The sequence below is a fragment of the Neolamprologus brichardi genome, chromosome 23 (genome assembly GCF_056152115.1).
Source record: "Neolamprologus brichardi isolate AB-2024 chromosome 23, ASM5615211v1, whole genome shotgun sequence".
Taxonomy (NCBI): domain Eukaryota; kingdom Metazoa; phylum Chordata; class Actinopteri; order Cichliformes; family Cichlidae; genus Neolamprologus; species Neolamprologus brichardi.
The window spans coordinates 36,512,989-36,534,787 of NC_142125.1; the positions used below are offsets into that span (position 1 = coordinate 36,512,989).

At 40.5% G+C, this 21,799-nt stretch overlaps 1 protein-coding gene across 2 annotated transcripts in view; it reads left to right on the forward strand.

Annotated features, from left to right (window-relative positions):
- Positions 1 to 5,964: 5,964 nt before the first annotated feature.
- LOC102779280 (interleukin-1 receptor accessory protein-like 1-B) overlaps positions 5,965 to 21,799 on the forward strand; it is a 331,658-nt gene continuing 315,823 nt past the window's right edge. For both annotated transcript variants that reach the window (XM_035909888.2, XM_035909889.2), the window contains exon 1: positions 5,965 to 6,505. The gene's annotated coding sequence lies outside the window, so the exon portion shown is untranslated. The remainder of the gene's footprint in view (positions 6,506 to 21,799) is intronic.

The window sequence follows — 21,799 nt, forward strand, 5'->3', positions numbered from 1 at the left end:
AACATTTTGGTATAGAAAATTAATGTAACTGCTCCCTTGAAAGCAGGAGCGCTGTGGATTCTGTTTATCACATTCAAACTTAACGTCAAGTCGTATCCCATTAAATCTCCTCTGGGGAGCTGGACTGAATTGGAGATGAGCGGTGAATTATGCATCGGCTGCATGGTGACATCATCTCCAAAAACACATGCCCATGCATCATCTCTGCATGAGATGAAAGAGGTTATGTCCTTTTTTTTGCTGCAAACTTTGCAACTGGAGAAAGGGAAGAATGCAACTTGCTCTTTGTGAAAGTTGCACATGAAACGAGCGGTCTGTGTCATTACTCAAGCATGGGAACAAATAAAAACGGGCACTATTTGCTCAATGGGAGGGGTCACGCTTTGTTAATCTGCGTGGTAGGTTATAATAACTTTGTCATGTTGAGATGTTCTCCGCTCGGTCCTTTTTAGCACTCCCCGTTTGGTAGGCAGTAATTGGAGAAGGGCTTCGAGGCTTCCTCCAGTGACCTCATTACCCCAATTAAATCTGTAGCCTTCTCTGAAAACAGTCCATCTCGCAAAGATTATCACTCCCAGTCCAAATGAGGTTGAAGCAGCCGAGTAAGCAGGGCTGGGACATATGGTCGGGCTTTTTTACATTTTCTTGCAGTGAGGTTCTTCCTTTTTTTCTGCTCATTTAGAAGGATATTCTTCTTACATGTGAAATAAAAATTAGTTTAGGATGTTTGGAACGTCATCATTGTTCATCTAGAAGTGTTGCTTCAAAGTTCTTCCAGCGTTATTCTTCAGACCTGTACGTTGGAAATGCCGGTCAGGGCCATTGCTACCAGTGTGTTTGTCATCTAACAAAAGTTTGTCCTATAACTCTAAACCTGATGAAAAATACTGACTGGGATCTGTATTTACAACTCAGTTTACAGTAAAGAAAATCACTATTTAATACTTGTAATGAGTGGAAGGGGGAATGATTCTGTCTTCATTTTTTTTAAACAGTTTTCACCTTATTTTCTTATGACTGTAATTAAACGCATCCGAGTAATTTTGAGTTTTATAGAAATTTCCAACACTCAGTACTCACTTGGGACCACTTTTCATCGCTTCGACTGTTAATGCACTGGGTTGTCATTTTTCGAATATGCCAGGTAGAATTCCAGGGTAGCATCTTCTCAGAATCATTTCCCATAAATCCTCTTCCAAGAATCACCTTCCCAGAAGACATGAGATTGTGCAGAGAAACAATATTTATAGACCATCCTTTTACTTTTGTTTTTGACTGAGCTTTTAGCTGGAGTTAGAGCAAGTCTCAAGCTACACAGTGAGAGAAATGATGATGCTCTCAGTTAAAATCAACCTTTTCTCTTTTAGAAAGCTTTTTCCTCTCATCAACAGTAGACTTATCTACGGAAGCTTGTTTCCTGCACTAAAAAAAAAAAGAAAACCATTCATATCTCAAGGCTAAAAGGGCAGGTGGCTAATGGCCAGTGTAGGGCGTCTAAAATTTTTGAGTTAACAGTTGAAATTTTCTCTGCCAGTCAGGAAGCTCTGTGAAAGTACATAATTTCCTTGTTACCTGGAAGCAGAAGGCATCAGCTGTCCAACAGTTCAACATGAACGCAATTTATGATTCAAGAAAAGCACGTCTTTCGCAGAGCTTCCTGGATGGTAGAGCTAACTTGAAATTTTGAGTTATGGATGGTATTGTTTTTTCAGTGCAGGACTCAAGCTTCCATACTTCTACATTTCAGTTGTTGCTGAAGTGATAGCAGCAGAGAATGTTTGGCTACAGTCTCATGGCAACTCTTTCAGTTGTTTAGGGACTTCAGATGTCTATCTGACTGCTGATTGATCCTACATGGGTAATCGGTGCTTTAGACTGTGTCAACGGGGGTCTGCACAAAGGGAGATCGTCCAGAATTTCCAACAACTCTTACCTGGGAATAGGAACTACAGAAATCACTGCTCTTATGAACAATGGAAGGCAATCATCACAAGCATTTAATACATGCACAGGTTGGACCCCTTCAGAAACCCATAAAAGCTGCTGTAATTCTAGCATAGCATAGATTCAGTAAGGTGCTGAAAAGGTTTTTCAGATATTTTAGCCTATACTGATATGATAGAATCACACAGTTGCTCCAGATTGGGTGAATACAAGTCTTATTCACTTAATCTATCACACACACACCACTAGATACATCAAAGGCACCAGAGTTCAGTATCTTGCTCAAGGACACTTCAGCACGTGGACTGGAGGAGTTAGGAATCGATCCCCAACCTTCTGATTGATAGACAACTGGCTGTATAGAGCCATAGCCACCCAAATACAGCACCTGGTATTCCCAATTAGTCTCCCAGCTAAGTATTAACATAGCCCAACTCTACTTGGCTTTCTAGATCAGACAAGATTAGAGATTCTCAGGGTGGTATGGCCATAATCCCACACATTCCACCACATCCCAAATGTATGCTACTGGACTGAGATCTGGTAAATGCTAACATGACCAGTCTCAATGATATGTTCAAGACTTGTCAGACGAGACAATGTTTGTTGAATCTTCTAGTTGCCTCTGTGAATGGTAACCTTAGCTTCCTGTTCTTAGCTGTGGCCGGTGTGGTTTTCTGCTGCTGAAGCCCATCTGCTTCAAGGTTCAATATGTGATTGTCATGTTTGCTGTGTGGCAGGCAGGAGATTGGACCCAAATGCAGGACTCTCAGGACACAGAGGGATGAACTAAAGGAGGCAGCTTGTGCTGTGAAAACCTCGAATACAGGAAACAAGAAACAAAGCATAATAACTAGAAGCTAGCAAACTAAGGTCTAAACTAGGAGATATGGAAACTAGGAACACGGAGGGAACACACAGCACTAAAGGAAGTACGACATGACAACTAGCATTGAAGACTGAGGACTAAAATACACGGGCAGTATAGCGAGAGGATGGCGAACAGGTGGAAACACAGCTGGGACTAAACAGACATAAAGAGACAGGAGGAAGCAAAATTAGATGCCTTGACGTAGGATAAGGAGTATCAAAATAAAACAGGAAGTATGAGACATAAGCAGACTTAACACGAGACGTGGAAACATGACAGGCTCAGAACCAAGCACACAACACTAAGGGAGGAGAACGGGAAAACCAAACCTTCACTAGAGACAAGACACCAGGAATACAGGAGACAATTATACACTCAGAGACGCTCTTCTGCAAACCTTTGGCTATTTAAGTTACTGCTGCACTCCTATCAGCTCCAAGCAGTTTGACCGTTTGACCCCACTGGATATTTTCTCATTTTTGGACCAATTCCTTTAAAGCCAGTGACATTAAAAGGAGTATGTTCAGTTTCTTCTTATAGGATCACATGTACAATCTTTAAAGTATTCCGCTTCAAGATATGATTGAGATTTTACTGCTTTTTATTTACTGGAAATATTTTACTTCGTTGAAAGGATTCACTAGTCTGAGAGTTTTTTTAATGAAGAATTTTGTTCACAAATGCGCAAAGAAATCTTCAGATTTTGAGTTTAAACAAGTCTCTCAAAGTTTCGCAGCAGTTTCTGATTCCATGTTTTTGAAATAAAAGTTTTATAAACAGAGTTGTATTTCCATGTAGCTTATCATTTAATACAAACACGTGACAAGTATTTCCATCAGTAGATGTGTCATTTTTAATTGGAGCAGTGTAAAGCTTCATACCGACGCTATCAAGAGGAACTGTATTTTGTGAGACTTGGAAACCAGCTCTGCTTTGTGCTCTGTGAAGTTTTTGAGTGTGTGAACTGGGATTTGATCATTATCCTTAAAGCTATTTAACCTGTAGATGAGCAAAACTGAACAAACGTAGTAAGGAGAAGTTTAACGAGTCTACATTACGACTCATAAGAGAGATGAGTCTTTGGTTTATCTGCGAAATTATTGTATCACCAGTCCACTGATATTCCAGGCTCTCACCCAAATCCTCACATTGGCAGCAAACAATCAACCCTCTCTAGACACTAAGTCCTCAAAGTTGCACACTAACCGGTTGAGTTGAGGGCATTTGCGGACGCAAACCTCGAATAGAAGTTGGGTGAATCAATGCAGTGTTTGTCCACTTCTTCGCTCATTAAGGAGCCTCTATTCACATCAGGATCTGGATATGACAAAGAAAGCTCACAAGTGCACACTTTCAGTCCGAGAAGGGTGGTTTTTCTCCTCCTCAAAGCCCTCCCCTCATCGAAATTCGCCTCACAGAAGTGCAGTGCCAGAGGCCAAAGTCTTGACAGGGGTAGCCCAGTGAGGGGGAAATCAAACGAGTCCCTTTTTTTCTGACTGCCTGGCCGACAGGGAGGCCTGCTTACCTACAAGTCCTTAATCTGAATCCCACCCTTGCAGTTCTGGAAGGATGGCGGGGTAGCTCTACTGTCTATCCATCATCTTTAGTGATTCAGGGTTTTGTCTGTTACCCGTTTGGATTGGAGTGCTTATTCATAAATACCAGTAATACCTGAGCTGCACAGATGGAAATCCTTTCAGGCTTTTCAGCAGACTTGTCACATTCATCTCAGTTTACTGTTAATATTGAGCAGCAGAAAGATGGTGATAAATATTGATACAGTGGAATGAATACTGATGTCAGATGTAGATATATCACATTGTGATAAAAACTGAGACCCCTCTTTATATATTTTGTTGTATTTAGAAGTGTGTTTTTAATAGTCAGTGTAATGAAAACTGGAAACATGATTGCCTACAGAAGTCTACCAGAAGCAGACAAGGAAAAAATAACTGGCTTGGTGGTAATAGGCACAGCATGTATAGCACCTTCTGCTGGAAATGAAGATATGGTTTGAGTTAGGTCATGCGTAGCTACTCCGCATAATTAACCAAGATTTCGGCAAAGATTTCTGTCTTTAATCGTTTTAAATTATTTTGCATTACCAGTCTTGCAGTCGTGGCTATAAATTTCCTAAAAAGGAAAAAAGAAGCAGAGGACTTTTACTTCTTCATCCTTTTGCAAAAACTGTAAAGTCAAAATCTACTTTTCAAAGTTTGAAATCATTTCCTCATGACAGGCTCTGATTTTCTGACATGTTCAAGAAAATGCTTTCTCTAAATTCACAGGAAATATACTCTCATTTTAGGTTGCAGAGAAATGAGCTGTGCTAATATTCTTTTTGCATTTTTTCTTAAATATTCATGTGGAAATAATATTCACTGATTTTCCCCATATCATGGTGGTCATTTAATCAACTACCAACGACCAATATTAGACACTAATATTACACATTTGCCCTTTAGTGACTTGCTAAAGACAGCATTTTTATAGTGCATTTCATAGCTTTTCTGTTATTTCCATTGGGCGGCAGTGCGTCTATCCTCAAACTTGAGCTTCACTGCATTACCCGTCTGCCTGCGCACTCTACTCACAGCATAAGCCGGCGAAAAAAGTACTCTCTCCACATTTGTGTTTGTTTGTCGAAGCAGGCGCATAATGAGGATGATTATCCTCCCGTGCGTATTTTGGTGAGCTTCTGCCAGTGCGCCATGTGGAGGATGAGGACTCCAGAGGACCGCAGGTCTGAGAGAAAGCAAATGTCAAGGCAGACAAAATAAGAGAAAATAAGAGTTGTTCTTCAAAATAAAAGCAACTCTGGGAAAAGGGAAAGTGTCGAACTTGCTCTCATTCACAATAACGAGGAAAGAGGGGAAGAAATGGGCAGAAGGTGCAGTTCCACTGGATCTGGTGCTGCTTCTTATTAATGCAAATACACTGTGACACAGTGTATGGAGCTTTTAGCTACACCCCACAATTCTTACTTAGACCCATGTGGGTCATTCAGCCAGCCCTCCTTCTTTTTTAACCGCCAGTGCGCGCTCGACTTTTATGTTGAAGGGAAATCTCGTCGTGTCCTGTGCTGCTTGGGTTCAATTATGCTCACTTGACGCATCTGGTGTCGGTACAGCGGCACTGAGAGAGAGAGAGAGAGAGAGAGGAGGCTTCTGGTGTGCCTTTTTTTCTGCACATCACTTTGGAAATCCGCTCTCGCGCAGTCGTGCTTAAAGCTGAAAGCTCACCTGCCGGGCTTCCGTGGCTGTGAGCCGCCGTGCAGCTGATTTAACAGGATAACCAGACTAATTGCCTCTCCCGATCTTGTCCTTGATTGATTTCCGTCGAACATTCCTCCAATCACTGTCATGATTTTCTTCTTTCCTGCTGTTTGAAAGTGACCGGCTGCAGGTGTTTTGCTTTTTCTTTTCTTTTTTTTTTTGGTTTTATTTTTGCGCTCCAATTTGCGCCAGCGAGGACTGGCAATATGTAATTTGGGGACAGACACTGCGTTTTTCTTTTTTTTCTTTTTGGAGAAGTGGACTATCTCTCTCCTGGAATTTCTTATTGTATTCTATTTTTTAAACCCTTTCTGCTTTACTCTGTCGACCGGAGCAGATTCGGATACACCGTGATGGTGTGGGGCTATTAGAACTAACCACAAAGTGTACGCCATCATTTGGAAACTGCTTGTTGGTAAGTTAAATGCAATTGTTTCTTTGGCCAAAGTTGGACCATGCTGCCCCCCGTGGATCTGTTTAAACCCACGATTCGTTTTTGTCACTGACATTTTCATGTTCTGTGCGCGCACACGATCCTCCTGCCTATCCACCACCTTTAATAAACGGAATCCCAACACGCAGCGCTTAAATGCGCATTTTTGGATAGAACGCATTTGTCCCGCTGTTACGCGTAAATCCCAGAGGCTCCTTTTTTATCTTTAGAGCCTCCTCTGTTGTGTGGAGCTGTTCACGGCTGCAGTACGGCAGTAGAAGTGGACCGCTGAAAGTCTTCTTCTGTATCCTTCATTCAAAACGTAACTATCCGAGCGGATTAGTCCGTCAGCGCACACCAACTGTTCTTTTTACGCATTCTTCTTCTCTCTCTTTTCCCCTCCTCCTTCTCGACGTTAATTGTGTAACACTGTGCGCATTTGCACATCTCTCCGGTGCGTCAGCATGCGTGCGTGTTTTGTGTACGTGCGCCTGTGAAAGTAAGAGAGCACGATCGTGTGTTGGTGGAGGGGGGAAATAACGTGTGCCAGAGAGAGGAGGGATGGGAGAAGAACCCAGCCGTAGTTATATTTCACATTATTTCTGCTGAGTGGTTGCTTGGCAAGTCAGCTCTCTCTGTGCTTCTCCTCTTTTCGCCTGCTTCCCTCCTCTGGGTGGATGGATGATGGTTTATGGTTTTCCAGATAAATGTCTGAAGCTCCAGTCTGGCTCTGACCAGAGTGGTGCTGGTCGTGGTGGTTTGGCTTTTAACCACTGAACATATTTGAGAATCAGGAAAGTGATACTGATGTAAAAGTTAGAACAGATGCTGGCTTAAAAAAAGAAATGCATTAAATCCATACTCCCTCATCACTCTCTACAGATGAGTGACTGAAGGCTCTGTAGCCTTACAAGCTGTATGTCACCATTTTTTTCATCAAGTAACAACTGCTGCAGCCATGCTTTTTTTTTTTTTTTGCAAAACCATAGCACGCCACAGCCCACAGGCAGTGTAATCCTTACTTCCAGACAGCTCCTCAGTCTTGCAAAGGCATTTTCTAATTCTGTTAATAGTATCATTGCTTGCTCCAAAACCTCCTTGCATCATGATTTGTTCATAATCTTTCCCCTTCAGTTTCTCCTAAACGCGCCGGCTCATGTCTTCTTTTGCCTTGTGCTATTATTTTATTATTATTATTTTTAAATCCCGACATATGGGGTTAATCTTGACCACTAGCGCAACCAGTAGCACATGAATTAATAGGTAAGTGGCAGCAGCCACTTAACAGAAGCCCTGCAGCTACATATTGAGCTGAGTCAAGTGCTTTCACACCGAAATTGATTTAGACAGAGATTATGTCATCCAGCGTTAGCACTTTTTTCTCCTTTTTTTTAAAAAATGCTGGTCAATTTTACCCAGCAGCACTGAACTCCTCTTCTGACGAATCAAGTGTAGCTTTAAAGGATATGGTAATGAAGTGATTGAAGATGTTGTTTTCATTACTTGGAATCCTTCATCAGGGCTGAATTACCAGGTCAGCCGATTCAAGGTGCACAGGCAACAGCGAACATGAGTTTTTCAGTACAAATAATTGTATTTACATCCCACTGATTCATAAAAATGAACCTTTAACATGTTTAATTATCTTATCTAACATTTTTAACCCTTATCCTGCAAGTACCACCAATCTAGCAATAAAACGAGGTAAAACGAGCCCCAACATGCATTTTGAAATGCCACCTGATCCCATTTAGCTTCCCCTTCTCTCTCTGCTCGACAGGAGAATCTGAAACCATTACAACTTTTTTCCCCCTCTCCTTCCCGTCTTGATTGATACTTTTAATTTTCAAGGAGCTGTCACCGAGGCCTATTGGCCTTGGCTTTGCAATCAAGAGGCAGACAGTCAAAGGCTTTCAAATGAAAGAGTTCATTAATGCGGTGGGAAATAAGAGTTGTCTCACTGTAGAGTATTGGCTCTGTGGTAAGACTGATTGGAGCAATTGATGAGGATTTGTGAGCAGGAATGCTGGTGTGGAAGCTGAGAGCGGGCCACCTCAATCATGGCTGCTAAATGACATTAATAGGACCCGAGGGGAAATGGAAATACTGAGAGGCGATCCAGCTTGCGTATTTATGCCCGCGTGCGACCGCGTGCACACGTTCAAATATCACAGCTGGAGCTCGAACAACCTTCCATTCCTGCTAAAGTTATTAGCTGCTGTGGAATCCAAGAAGATGTGCGCTACATGCATAACAGACGAGCCCTCGGTTAAATCTTTCTCAAAATCCAATTCCCCTCGAGATGAGATTCCTCTTTCCCCGCGCCTTGTTCCATTTTCCGTCGCAATCATTGGGCATCGATCTGATTCAGAGCTATTTATTTTTGTTGCCGCCGTCACATCATGAATTGACAAGTATGGTAGATCAGGTAGATAACAGAGTGTCTGGGCATGGTGCTTCGCTCATTTCAAGAAGAATCATGACTTGTGACTACAAGAGAAAATCTGCCTTTGAAGCAGTTAGATGTGGCTAATTTGGTTTGTGAACCTGAGGGACAGTAAAAACTGGTAGTATCTACTTTACATGTAAAGGCCTTAAAGTATCTCTATATAATGTAATAACTCTATATAATGTCTCCTCTTTCCATAATGGAAATTATTTGGAGATACTTGATTTCCATGTTTGGAATTTTTTTCTGAAACCATGGAGCTTTTTGCAGATTAATTCAACTAATGTGCTTAGAAAGAAATCAGCCACGAGAGCTAGTATCTGTAATTTTATTGCAGTATCGAGGCCAAATATATTGGTTTCATGCACAATGGCTTGATTAATATGTTAGTTAATTAGTATATTCGTTTAACAGAGATATAATTAGAGCATGCAGTGACAGTCACCGGTTCTCAGCGATGAAGGTTTGCAGTGCGAATGAGGTCATAGCAGCTTGGAGATGGACTGCGGCATCATCAGAACTCCCATTGACCTTATATGGCCTTTTTAGACCTTTTATACCCCAAATAGTTGTGATTTTGACTGTCTGTGCTTGATAAATACAGTCACTGGAAGCCTTAAGATTTGTTCATTGCTCGGTTCTACTTGTGGGTGGGCTTCAATCAAATAAACATGTTTCTTAGAATAACAGCAGAGTGACTGGTTGTGAAAAAACCTTTTTTTTTTTAACATGTTTTACTACTTTTGTAAATGGAAAGTTCATTAAAGGGGGCATATTATCGGTTTCCTTAACTTCTGTAATCTCAGCCAGAGGATCAGATTTCAGACTGCTCTAAATGCTCATTTTAAGACAGTTTTTAATACTCTTGGCTCTGTATGATGTCAGAGAGAGTGCATCTACCTAATATACTAATCTCAGGCGCACAATTTGGGCTGTTTAAACCCTAGGGACCGTTTTTGCCCTGGTGGATGGCAGTGCGCACCGAAAGTGGTGTTACATCCGGTGGTGAAGTCGAGCTAAGATGTCGTTTTAGCTGCTCTTACGTAGATTCAACCTTTGTAACATCATGTGTATAGTTGTGTCAGTTTCTACCGCCACTGCAATGATGTATCAGCGCAGAATATTAAATTCAACTCAAAACGAGACTTTCTGGTGAAAACTTCCACAACAAAAAAACCTCTTCAATTTCTTTTCTTCCAGTTTTGATGTCTTCTACTCTTGTACCGATGCGGCGGTTTTGTCTAAACGGTGACTGACACCTATCGTTTGGCAGAATACTGCAGTGAGCACGCGCTCAGCGCCACTATAAATGGCGGCATGGCTGTGCAACCACCATTAAAATGGTCCCTATAAGTGGTGAGGAGTGGGAGCTACAAAGCCTGCTATAGACAGTTAGAACTGAGGGGCGGCATCGAGGCCCAGTATTAGAGAAAGATCTAATACTTTTAAATATTATTCATGCAGACCTGCTTGAGTGCAACCCAAGAATGAAAAATAATAAGCTGGAAATGAGGATAACAGGTCTCCTCTTAAATCTGATAATTTTTTTCAAGAAAGGGAGTTTTGATGGGTTCCAGCTTATTATGTAGTGATGTAGTTTGATGCCCTTGGTTTGGATCATAAGAGTTGATGCTGGAAAATCAGTGAGCAGAACTTCTTGGTGTTATACTTGAAATCTGCAAATCCAAATCTTTTGATTTGTGAAATTTTACAGAGTAACTGTTTACTACTTACTGTAATTAAAAACAAAACAAAAAACACTGTCCTATGACATAATATTTGTCATCACCTGGCTAGTGGATCGCAGTTCTGCTACATCTGTTCTGGAGCACAGCAGTCCACGGTTGGCATCATTTTATACGGTTGAGTAACCGTCATCATGTAGGCTACGCGAGGCCAGATCAAAGAGTTTGACAGAAGTAGCGTGCAGTGCTCTCGTTTTTGTCTCCAAATAGTTTCCATGCAAAGAAAATCACCGTTTGAGTCCACAGTCGCATGAGGATGGCAGACCAGACTGTATGGAAAAATAAATGGTCTTCAGAATTGGGTCCCGCATTCACTTCATGGCAGTTGAGCCCTGGGCGGGCCCTTTCCTGCTGTTACTCAGCAGAGAGGTGTCATAAACAATGGACTTGCTTGCAAATCATTTTCATGGCCACCCATTTTTTTCTTTTTTAGACCTTTATCTGAATGCCTTCATGTGTGGATGTGAATTGAGCTGAGTGTCTGCCTCTGCCATGCTAGCTTTATTTACTTTCTGCATTTTGAACAGAAAAATGCCTCCATAAAAGGATGGTAATGGCATCATCTCTAGCTGTCTCTTTGCATTGCTCTTAAAAAAAAAACAAACCCACACACATACACATGAAGCTGTCCTGCATTTGTGTGCTTCTATCAATGGTGGTGGGGGCGGAATCAAAGAATAAAGCTGACCCGAATCAAATGAAATCTGAAAGTGTTTATTTCCCCATTTGTTACAGCAGAAAATAAAAGAACTTGGGGTCAGTCACAGTGTAGCATGCCCCCGAGCTAAAATGTTGTGCTGGTCAATTGTTACATGGGTAAAATGGAAAGGAGGCAGCAAAATAGTCGCGTTGCACTTTCTCTGATGAAACGGCCATCCGAGGCGTGATCAGTTACCTCAATATACGGTATTTTTCTTTGCTAGAGGCAACTGACGTTGAAAATGAATGTTTTTTCCCCCCACTTTTTAATCAGCACTAGAATGAGAAGCCTATTGCTATAAGCAAGAGGACAGAATTATTATCCTTTCTTTTCAGCCCCACTGTCATCGCGCCATGTCTGGAGGTGATCCTCTGAGACCCACCCAGCCTAGAAAGATGAAGTTGATGTGTTTTAGATAGCTTTTAGAGAGATGTGGATAGAGGATGGAAATTGCATGCCAAGGGAAGCAAAATGAGCAATTTTTCCTCCCATTTCCCTTCGTCTCTTCATAGGATCTGTGCTTACTCATTCATGAAGGCTTTGTTGTGACACTCCATACATTGGTGTGGCGATAAAAACAAAAAAGTCGTACAGGATGCCAGTTGGGAGGAGAAAAAAAGGAAGCCAGGCTGCATTATTTTGCAGGATAAATGCATACCAGAAGAGAAATGGCTCTTTAATGTTATCAAAACACTATCACAACTAGCAATCTGTATTCACATTTTGACCTGCACTCTAAGTGGCTGGTGTCGAGATATTCAGAGCATTTTCACAAACCAATTTAGGACGGTCTCAGCAACAGCAGCAACGAAAGAAAATACTCATGCTATAATATACAGCAGCTACTCAAGTGGGAGCCGTGGCCTATTTGCATACTCCGTATAAATGCACACATGGCTACCCCTCGGTAGGAACGCTGAGAGTGTTTGCGCCAAATTCTCCCCTCTGAGCCAGGCGGGAGCTTAAATAGAACAGCTACGTCTAGGGATTAACAGTGAGTGAAATCAAGGAGCGCTTCATTAGCAGTTCTTCATTAGCCACTTCACACGAGACCCGGGGCAACATTGTATTTACAGCTAATTTTAAACCGATATCTCAAGCTGAGGGCAACACGTGCGCGGTGAACTTTCTTCGGATCAATTCGGGTGTTTTTAGCTTGGTGTTGAGGTTATTCATTTTTAAGTGTAAAATTCCAGCGCTACAATGTTGTTACATTAAACATCGTGATGTGATATTACACCTGCCGCTGAGCTCACAACATGGCATTCATACTATTAATTAAACCACTGAGTGTTTGTTATATAAGAGTAATTAAAGGATGGGGTTAAACTGGGTCAAACCCACTGGAGCTGAGTTCCTGACATGCCAGAGATCAGCTCTGTTTCCTTCATTATTTTACCATTACAAAGCCACTCGTACCGCAACAAACAAATACAGAATGTCACCCGATTTTTTGGGGGGGGATTTCTTTTTTAAAACACCTTTAGTTACTCAGATGTGTGTGATTATCAATCCAGTGCTGTGCAAAACTCTTCATTTCTTTGTATTTTGCTAGGAAAATAGGAATCAGTGTTACTGTGTTAAGACAAAAACACAGTTTTTGTAATTATAATGAGCTTGAACGTCAATATTTGGTATGACCACCTTTATTCCTTAACACAGGTTGAACTGAAAGCTTTCTTGTCATTTCTTTAAGTCGTCTTCAGGAATAGTTTTTGGGTTTCAGTCCAGTTCTTGTGTAATTTGCAATACCTCAACCTGTCCCGTTTCCCATGTTTCAGAATTGCTTTTGAATTTTGATAAGGACCCATGTACTGTGAGCAGTAAATGGATCAACTGAAGGGCTAGATGCATGTCCTTGGTCCTGTCTCAGGTCTTTGCTGGATTTTTGTCCTGACGCTGTCAATCCGTGTTATCGTCTTTTGCATCGTTCATAGATTCAACTAAATTAAATGGGAACATAAAATGTGTTTTTGCAACAGGCAACTAATAACAAAGTGCATAAAGATGATATTTAAATTTAATTCTGTGCTAAGTTGTCTGTCATGTGTAGACATATCAATGATTCATTGAGTTAAGTGTCTGTTTTATGCTTGAATGAATCATAGATCTAGGTTAAGTGGCTTAACAAACAACAAACATTCCTCTGAAAATGATCAGGCACAAAGACTGAGCTGAAAGTGAGTAGAAAAACAGCTAATGGCCAAAGAAAAACTTTGAAAGACCTTCAGAAAGCCTGGAAAACCATTTTTAAGGCCACCAAAAAAGACAAAACAGTTTGGCTTCTTGGAAGCAAAATATAAAGAAATCGGGGATGACTCAAGACTCTCGTACGTTACTGTACTTCAGATTGATTATTTAATTCATCGGACTTTGTGTTGGGATCTTACAGAATTTTATCTGTCTCGATGATGTTCTACACAGCAAACAACCGAGCTGTTAGAAATTCATGTTTTCAGTGAAAACACTGGGAACAAAGCAGTCATGCTGACGAAGAATCCTGCACCAGCAGGGCTGTTTTGTTTTTTTTTCCTCCTTCCTTTTTTGCTGGTATATTAAGTGGGTTATTACAGGGAGTTTTCCTGTTATGCTGCTTAAATGCAATATTTGCAGTACTTTCATTACTGCGAGCACAGAACTCATCTAATCACTGAAGTGAATAAAAAAATAAAGCTACAGAAAATCTGTCTAATAATGAAAACACAATTAATTACACTGAACCCATAATTTGCTGCACTGATTCTTTGTTGGGTCAGTGCAAAGATTCGTTTTCTTCTACTTATGTGTGACAGTATTATCAGTGTTTTCCAAACCATCAATTGTATGTAGATGTTAATTAAAAAATACGACAAAAAAAGCAAATCACGAAATATAAATGAGTAGAAATGATGGGGGTATGTAGGTTGGCCTTTTTCCTTAAAATTAATTAAGAATACACTTACTCTCAAGTGAAATATATTATCATCTGATAATTTGGCACGTCTGACTCTGAGATTTTAACACCGTGGAATTTGTTTCTTTGTAACTTGTAAATTGGTGTTTAGAGACTGTGTCTGAAAGCACGTCTTTGTTATTCTGGACAATGCACATCCACAGAACACAATGTGTGTAATTTTTAGTGGACCTACTTTCTTTTAAAGAATTAGCCCCCACTTTCACTGTGTGCAGTAGGTCCTTGAGCATCAAGCCATCTAGACTAGGGTTCCCCTTTCTCACAAATCCCAATGTAACCCCTGCTGAAAGGGTAATTTCACACACAGCCATTGTTAATGTTGAGTCAAAAACTGCAGTGTGTGTGTGTGTGTGTGTTACACATACAGGTAAGAAGATGAAACTCAATCCATGAAATCCAGGTTTAGTATTATTTGAGGCTGAAGGCTTATCACATGCCTTACAGTATAAAGTGCTTTGTAACAAATGAAAGAGTTATTCAACTCTATTGTAGCTTCTATGGATACCACTTCTATTTTTTTGGCCTCCATAGTGTTATGTGTCCAGGTTCTCAGTTTCCATTCTCATGAATACTTTGGGAGAATTTCTTAACATTTGGCATGAATGTCCCCATGAATCCAAGGATGAACTTATCATTTAATAGTGGTCAGTGGCTAAGGTTATAGTAACCTCCCATATTGCACATTCATATGTAAATACTGACAAAATGTGTCACATGCATCTGTGAAAAGGGAGTTTCAGAGCTGTCCAGAGAATCTTGTTCTTGTTGTGTCCACAGTGTAACCTTAGAGTGTCACCAATCATAGTAGGGACAGTTTCTTTTGTTGTCCTACAAAAAACTATTCAAAGCCATATGAAGTTTGATGGCCAATCTCAGAATACCTCCACATGAGTTATTATATGCAGTGAGACTTATTGTATTTTTAAAATATTATGCTTCTTGGTTTTGGTTGGATGTTTTGAGGGGTTTTTTCTTAACCAGTGAAAGAATTCTGCAATCTTCCACGGTCTTTCGGGTCTTTTGGTCCTGCCTTATTTCTATGAATGCAACAGATGGTTGCATCACTTTTTACCTCATACTGATTGCTCAAGGGAACATCTAACAGTTCAACACTTGAAACGAACTCCACATCCAGGCCTCACCGGCAGATGAAACTCGTCAGTCAGTTGTTCAGTTAATTTTGAGCTTCTCAAAACAGTGGACTGTGTATAGAAATGGTGCCAATTCCTAGTCAATGCTAAAGTTTTGTTAAACCTCTTGAATGAAAGTCTTTACTGAAATTGCGTATTGAATGCATGATTTTAAAATTCACTGTGAGGGGCCCTAGAGGTAACATTAAAAAGGAAAAAAAACATCATTGTCCAAAAACTTATGAATCTGATTGCATAAAACTGGCAGAATTCTGATTACCTTAATTTAAGGTAATGACCTTATCTCCTTAGAATTAAAATATTTTTATTGCACACAATTATTTAGCACTTAATGAAAGTTAAAGTGCTAATTAAGTCAGTTGAAATGTTGTGGGGGGTTTTTTTCTTCACTTTTTTAATTGAACGAAAGTTATAGAACCGTGATTAAACCAAGTCACACAGCATGCATAATAATTGAAAGTTCTGTCGAATGCCCTTCACTATTGGTGCTACAAAATTAATGGACAAGAACAACAAGTTTGATCCATCTATCTATTCGCTTCCGCTTATCCTTTTTCAGGGTTGGGGGGCGCTGGAGCCTATCCCAGCTGTCTTGGAGTGAGAGGCAGGGTACACCCTGGACCGGACAGGTCGCCAGTCTGTCACAGGGCAACAAATAAAAACTGATTTGGGATTATGCTCTATGTTACGATGTCTGTTTTTAAAATGTTTCTCAGCATTTTGCGACATTATTAAAATATGTATTAGTATTGACCACTTTGCATGAAATAGCAATCGTACTATCCTCAGTTTGATTGCTATGCAAATATTACGCATTTTCATGACACAATAACATACCTCCAATACATGTAGTACTTTCTGGCAAAAGATGAGCCGAGCGAAGCTGCAATGTTGCACAGCTCAGCACATTCTCCTCTAAATGTTGATGTCAGCAAGGCTTAAATAATAGTTGGTGCAAGGAAGGTATACTAAGCTAATTTTCAAGTTACCTCTTATGATTTTCTCAGTGTTCTTGCATGTACTGCTGTACTATGTGAGGTCTGAAATTTAAAAACAATCATTAATTGGTATTTACAGTTAAACCCAATCCAGTTGTATCCGTGGCTGGGCAGCATCATCTATATATCTGACCAAAACAATTGCAGTAATAATCTGGTCCCCAGGTTGGCTAATGATAGTCATAATTTTATGCTGCAAAGGCATCTGTTGCATTAAAGCTGTTTGGGGGGGGGTGGATTACTGGAGCCAGAGCTGTGCTCTTTTTCCCGAATCCTGGACAAGACCCACAGAGACCAGCTCTCAACAGGGTTCTTGATTTATGGGCCACTTTGCAAGAAGGGCCTGGGGACGCAGCACTCCTTGTCCTCCGATATTGAATCTCGGCTGCCTAGCATGGAGATGTGGGTCGTCTGTTATGGTGTGAAAGCTTATTTGCATTGTGCCGCTCAGCTCTCAGTGGTAGCTACAGCATGTCTGCTCGCCTTAGCTCTTAAGTTTATTTTTGCTCTCGGGGCTGTTTGTTTCAGATGGGAGAGGGACATTTTTAGAGAAAGGTGCACTCAAGACAAATTGCTTTCACGTTTGGGTTTGTATCATATATAACCTGTGGTTATATATGATACGAACATATATGAAAATAAACATTTGCTGAGCACCAGTCCCCTAAGGTGTCTGCATTGCTATACATTTAATCATTAAAGCAGACATACTGACTATTCTAATGAAATAATTTCAAAGCCACGTGCGGTGTATCTTCACATCAATTATTATCCTTTGCACGGTGCATCCGTCAACGATGAAAGTCAAAGTACTTTCGAGCAGTACACAGCCTCTATACACAGTCAGATCAATTGTCTGTACAATTTGAAACACATTCTTTGCTAGAAGAAAGACTTTGATTATTTGTTCAAAGGCTTTGTTTTGTTTTCTTGCTGTTGGCTGGATTGTGCTCTGCTTTTGGCTCAAGTTGATTCTTCCGACTGACTGATTTGATTTAAAAAAGCAGAAAGATAAATGTTTAGCAGCCTTAATGATTATAGTTGCTGTAGGGTAGGCATTTATTAACTTGTGTTAATAATCTGACAATCCTCTTTCATTCCCCTTTAAATAAGCCTATGGTTCTGCTGCTTAGACGAGACAACTCCACTGAAGTGATTTGGCAAACTACAGAATCTGCCGAGGCATTAGTTGCCATTTTAGTTCTTCTTTTTAACATATGTATTGGTTAAGAACACTTATGTTAGGCATCTCATCGATTGCTATTAATATTTCTCTTTAATCTGTAAAACTCTGCTCCAAAGATGTGCTGTAGTAGAACTATGTAGTGGCATCTTTTTTATGATGTAAAATGTGCAGTACGTTTCTTTTTTTTCCTTTTAGCTTAAAGTCAGGGCAGCTTGAAGAACTTAGACTTTGATGCTTTCCAATGAATAGCATTAACATACTGTAGAGTTAGCTAGAGACTCATCGGTTCAGCAGCAGATCAGTCTCAGTGTCACAGATTTAAATTTAGGTGCGGAGTAAAAATGTGTGTTCAAGGTTGTGTGTGAGGGAGATAAAGAAGGAAGCGTTTCAGCTTGCGAATATCTAATCGCTGCTATTGGAAGTTTCCACCTAAGCTTGAGGAATTTTCATGTTATTTAGCATTTCTCTGACGTACATGTGTTTCTATAGTTAGACATGGCTAAAGTTATGCTGCAGGGTTATCTGAAGTTTAAGGTTTTCGCGGGTCGTTCGGAAGAAGCGACTGTCGCAAGCTGCCCTTTGAGGCAAATCTCAAATTTATAACTGGATTTTATTACACGTAATTTTGGCAACGAGCTAATCCAAGTCAATTGAAAGAGAGAATCTCACATAGCTGCTCTAAGGCTGGACTCACTTGTATGTTCTAGGCTTCGCTGCTCTCGTTTCTCATTCAGTTTGAAAGGCAGTTTGTCAAGCATTGCCAGACTGAATTGCGGATCCGTTGCTTTGCTGTGCACTCTTTGTGGTGAGGTGGCTAATGTTCCTTATCATGACATCAAAATGGAGAAGCTGAGAAGTGAATATTTACCTTGTTTAATATGAAGCTACCCAAACTCATGCTAGCTTGAGTAGCTGCATATATAAAACTATTGAAGCTAGCATGGATAGTTTTATATTTTAACTGAAGGTCCTTCAGCTTCTCTCGTGACTCGGTTGTGAAGCCTCATCAAGTGATGAGTACAAGTTATTTGGTTGTTGCTCATTACTTTGTAGTTGGTAATTGTTTGTAGGGCTGTCAAAATACTTGATATCTCTATCAGTGAAAATGCTCAGTAAAATAGGCTGCCACTGTTTGTCTCTAGTTGCTAGTCGGTTTTTTCAGACTTTAAAATAAGCATAACCAATTCTAGACAAAAACTATTGTGCTATCCTGTTAAATTAACACTGTCTATTAACATCACAGATGGGCAGGACTAATTGTCTTGCTGCCTAGCTCTCACATTCATATTACGGTTTAATTTTTAGCCTTAGCCGCTAGGAGCTAAGTTAATGATAACAAATGGCTAAAGTGGCTTTTGGAAAGTAGTTTCAGTTGTTCCCTTATTTCCCAAGGGGTTGTCACATGCAGTGTTGCCAACTCCTCAGTAAGGAAAATCGCTATTGGCTGTCCTAAAAGTCGCTAGAAGTCGCCAAATGACGTCATCGCCTAATTTGCATAATTGGTCATGCTAATGTAATTGTAACCTACGTCGTTGGAGAGAGAAATAACATCGTGGAAGAGACATAAAGTGAGTAAAAAATGTCCTAAATGCAGTTAGATTATTTAGAACTACAAATTAAATTTCTTTTAGCAATTATTGTTTTTTAATGTCACAATTCCAACCCTGCTCCTTTACCCGGGCTTGGACCGGCAAAAGTGACCCGAAATTGGCACTCTGGTGGAGTTACTTTGTGTGTGAGTGTTTATAAGTAGTTTTAAACCTTGTGATCCACAAAACAGCATAACAGTAAAAGAAGAACTGACTGTGTTACAGTCAGTGCGGGAGCAGTGGCCACGCACAGGTGTGAACATCTCCTGCCCTGATACCTGGGGGGAGGACTATCCTCCGCCTGGGAGCGCTTTGGCACGGGTGAGGTGCCCAAGGCAGCACCGCTGCTTGTTGAGAGTAAGAGCGATACACGTTTTTACGTCAAAAAGCCGTCATAAATAAGTCTCCAATAACACCAGAAAAAGTCGCCAGATTTGTCGCTGAGGTGGTCTGAAAACTCGCTAAATATAGCGACAAAGTCGCTAAGTTGGCAACAATGGTCACATGTTTGGTTTGACGCAGACTTTACGCCGGATACCCTCTCAGCCTGGTTCTGCTGGAGGTAAAAAGGAGTTTTTTTCTTCCCACTGTCACCAAGTGCTTGCTCATAGGAGGGTTGTCTGATTGTTGGGGTTTTCTTTGTATTGTTATAGTCTTTTTCTTGCAATATAAAGTGCCTTGAGGTGACTATTACTGTGACTTGGCTCTATATAAATAAAATTGAATTGAATTGGCTGTGACCCTGCCTCTCTGTAGCAGTACTGTATGAAGTTATGTGTAAGTTGGAGGAGGTGAAGATGACACTGTTTATGCTGATACAGGTCCAGCTGTAACATTTGGTTTTGATTACTATCAGAGGATAAGTTTGACAATTCTAGTTGGTCATGCCAAGTTCTAGTTTAAATAACCCTCTCACATACACTGTTCAATATCAATCAGCGGTATCCTTCCCACTTATAGTCACTCACCTCAGAGTTGGGTGAACTTAGGAGCAGCCCACTTCATGTTGCCAGTTGTCGTTACAAGTGACTTGATTTAATTGCCATTCCATGGTGTGTCACTGCATCCTTCTCTTCCTGAGGGGATGCTCATTAAGAATAAAGAATGAGCCAGATGCTAACTGGCAATTGTTCTAATAGTATAAAGGGGGCACTTTACCTTAAGCAATGTACCGCGGTAACATCTGGGAGTCCCTACAACACGTTTACAAGAAAAGTCTGCTTTGAGGGTGGTAGTGTTGTTTCAAAGAGTGCTTAATGATCTGCAATGTAGCAAAATAGAGGCATCATCAGTATTAATTTACCAGTCTGTGAATCATCACTGTAATATTTTGTTATAAATCAATATCCATCAGAGTTCATTTAAAACTTTTAGACAGCTTGAAAAGCAGCAACAAACAAATCTTTGACAGTCTGGACAGGTGTCTCTGTTTTGATAAATCAACATCTATTAACGCTGTAAAATGTAGTGGTGAGATGTTGTATAGAGAGTTATTGAGATAACTCAGTTAGACTGATGTTAATTACTTTCATAAACTAGGGATATTCTAAATATAAAGCCAGTGTTACCTGCCATTAACATCTCTGTTTACTGCTTGGCACCATCTCATGACGCCTCTCATGGTCGCCTTCCAAGAACCCTCAACCTATCCTCTGCTTTCACGTCTTCTTCTCGGTAGCTCCCTAAGGATCTCGCTTTAGCCTTGCCCTGGAATATCCAAAGAGAGTTTCATTCATTTAATGTCATAGTTATTTCCCTGACAGCCAGGCGGGATAAAGAATCTAGTTAGCAGTCAGCTCAGGGACTGGGACTAAGACTTGGACATGACTGCAAAGACAGTTTGCATGTGTGCCCGTGTGTGTATGTTTGTGTGTGTCCATAGATTCCCTTGCAAGTGTCTTTCTACCTGATGGTTCACTAAAAACTCCTAAGACCAAAAACTGTATAGTGCATCAGTCATATTTGACCCATTTTGCAACCACAACTATTCCCACCTTATACCCTTTAGATGGAATGCAGTTTTAAGGCACTTGAACTTTCACTTTTCTGACCTGGAAGCTACATATACTGTCTATGCTAGGACCCTACTCATGGAGGCTTATAATCTGATCAGTGAACCTCTTGGCAACCACCAGTGGCTAGGAACAAATATGTGATATGTAAGAAATTGACAAGGGGTTGCTGGAGATTGAAAGCGCAAAATTGATTGCAACAAGCAATGACACTGTTAAAAGTACAATGCAAACTGTAAGTATGGACTATAGTATTTGCCTTCAAAAAAATAGTTGCACCTCTTGATATTTGAAGCTGTAAGGCACAACCTTTAATTTAAAGGTGAACATTTTGCTGTTTGCGTTGCATTTTTGCAGGTTTCCCTACAGCTCAAGGATTAATAGTGATTGTTTGCTGACAAGTCAGTGTCTTCCACGTAAACTATGGATGACCACTGCAATTTGCTAGCAATCAAAGCAATCACAATGAAGATTTTGTGTATTTCCTGAACAA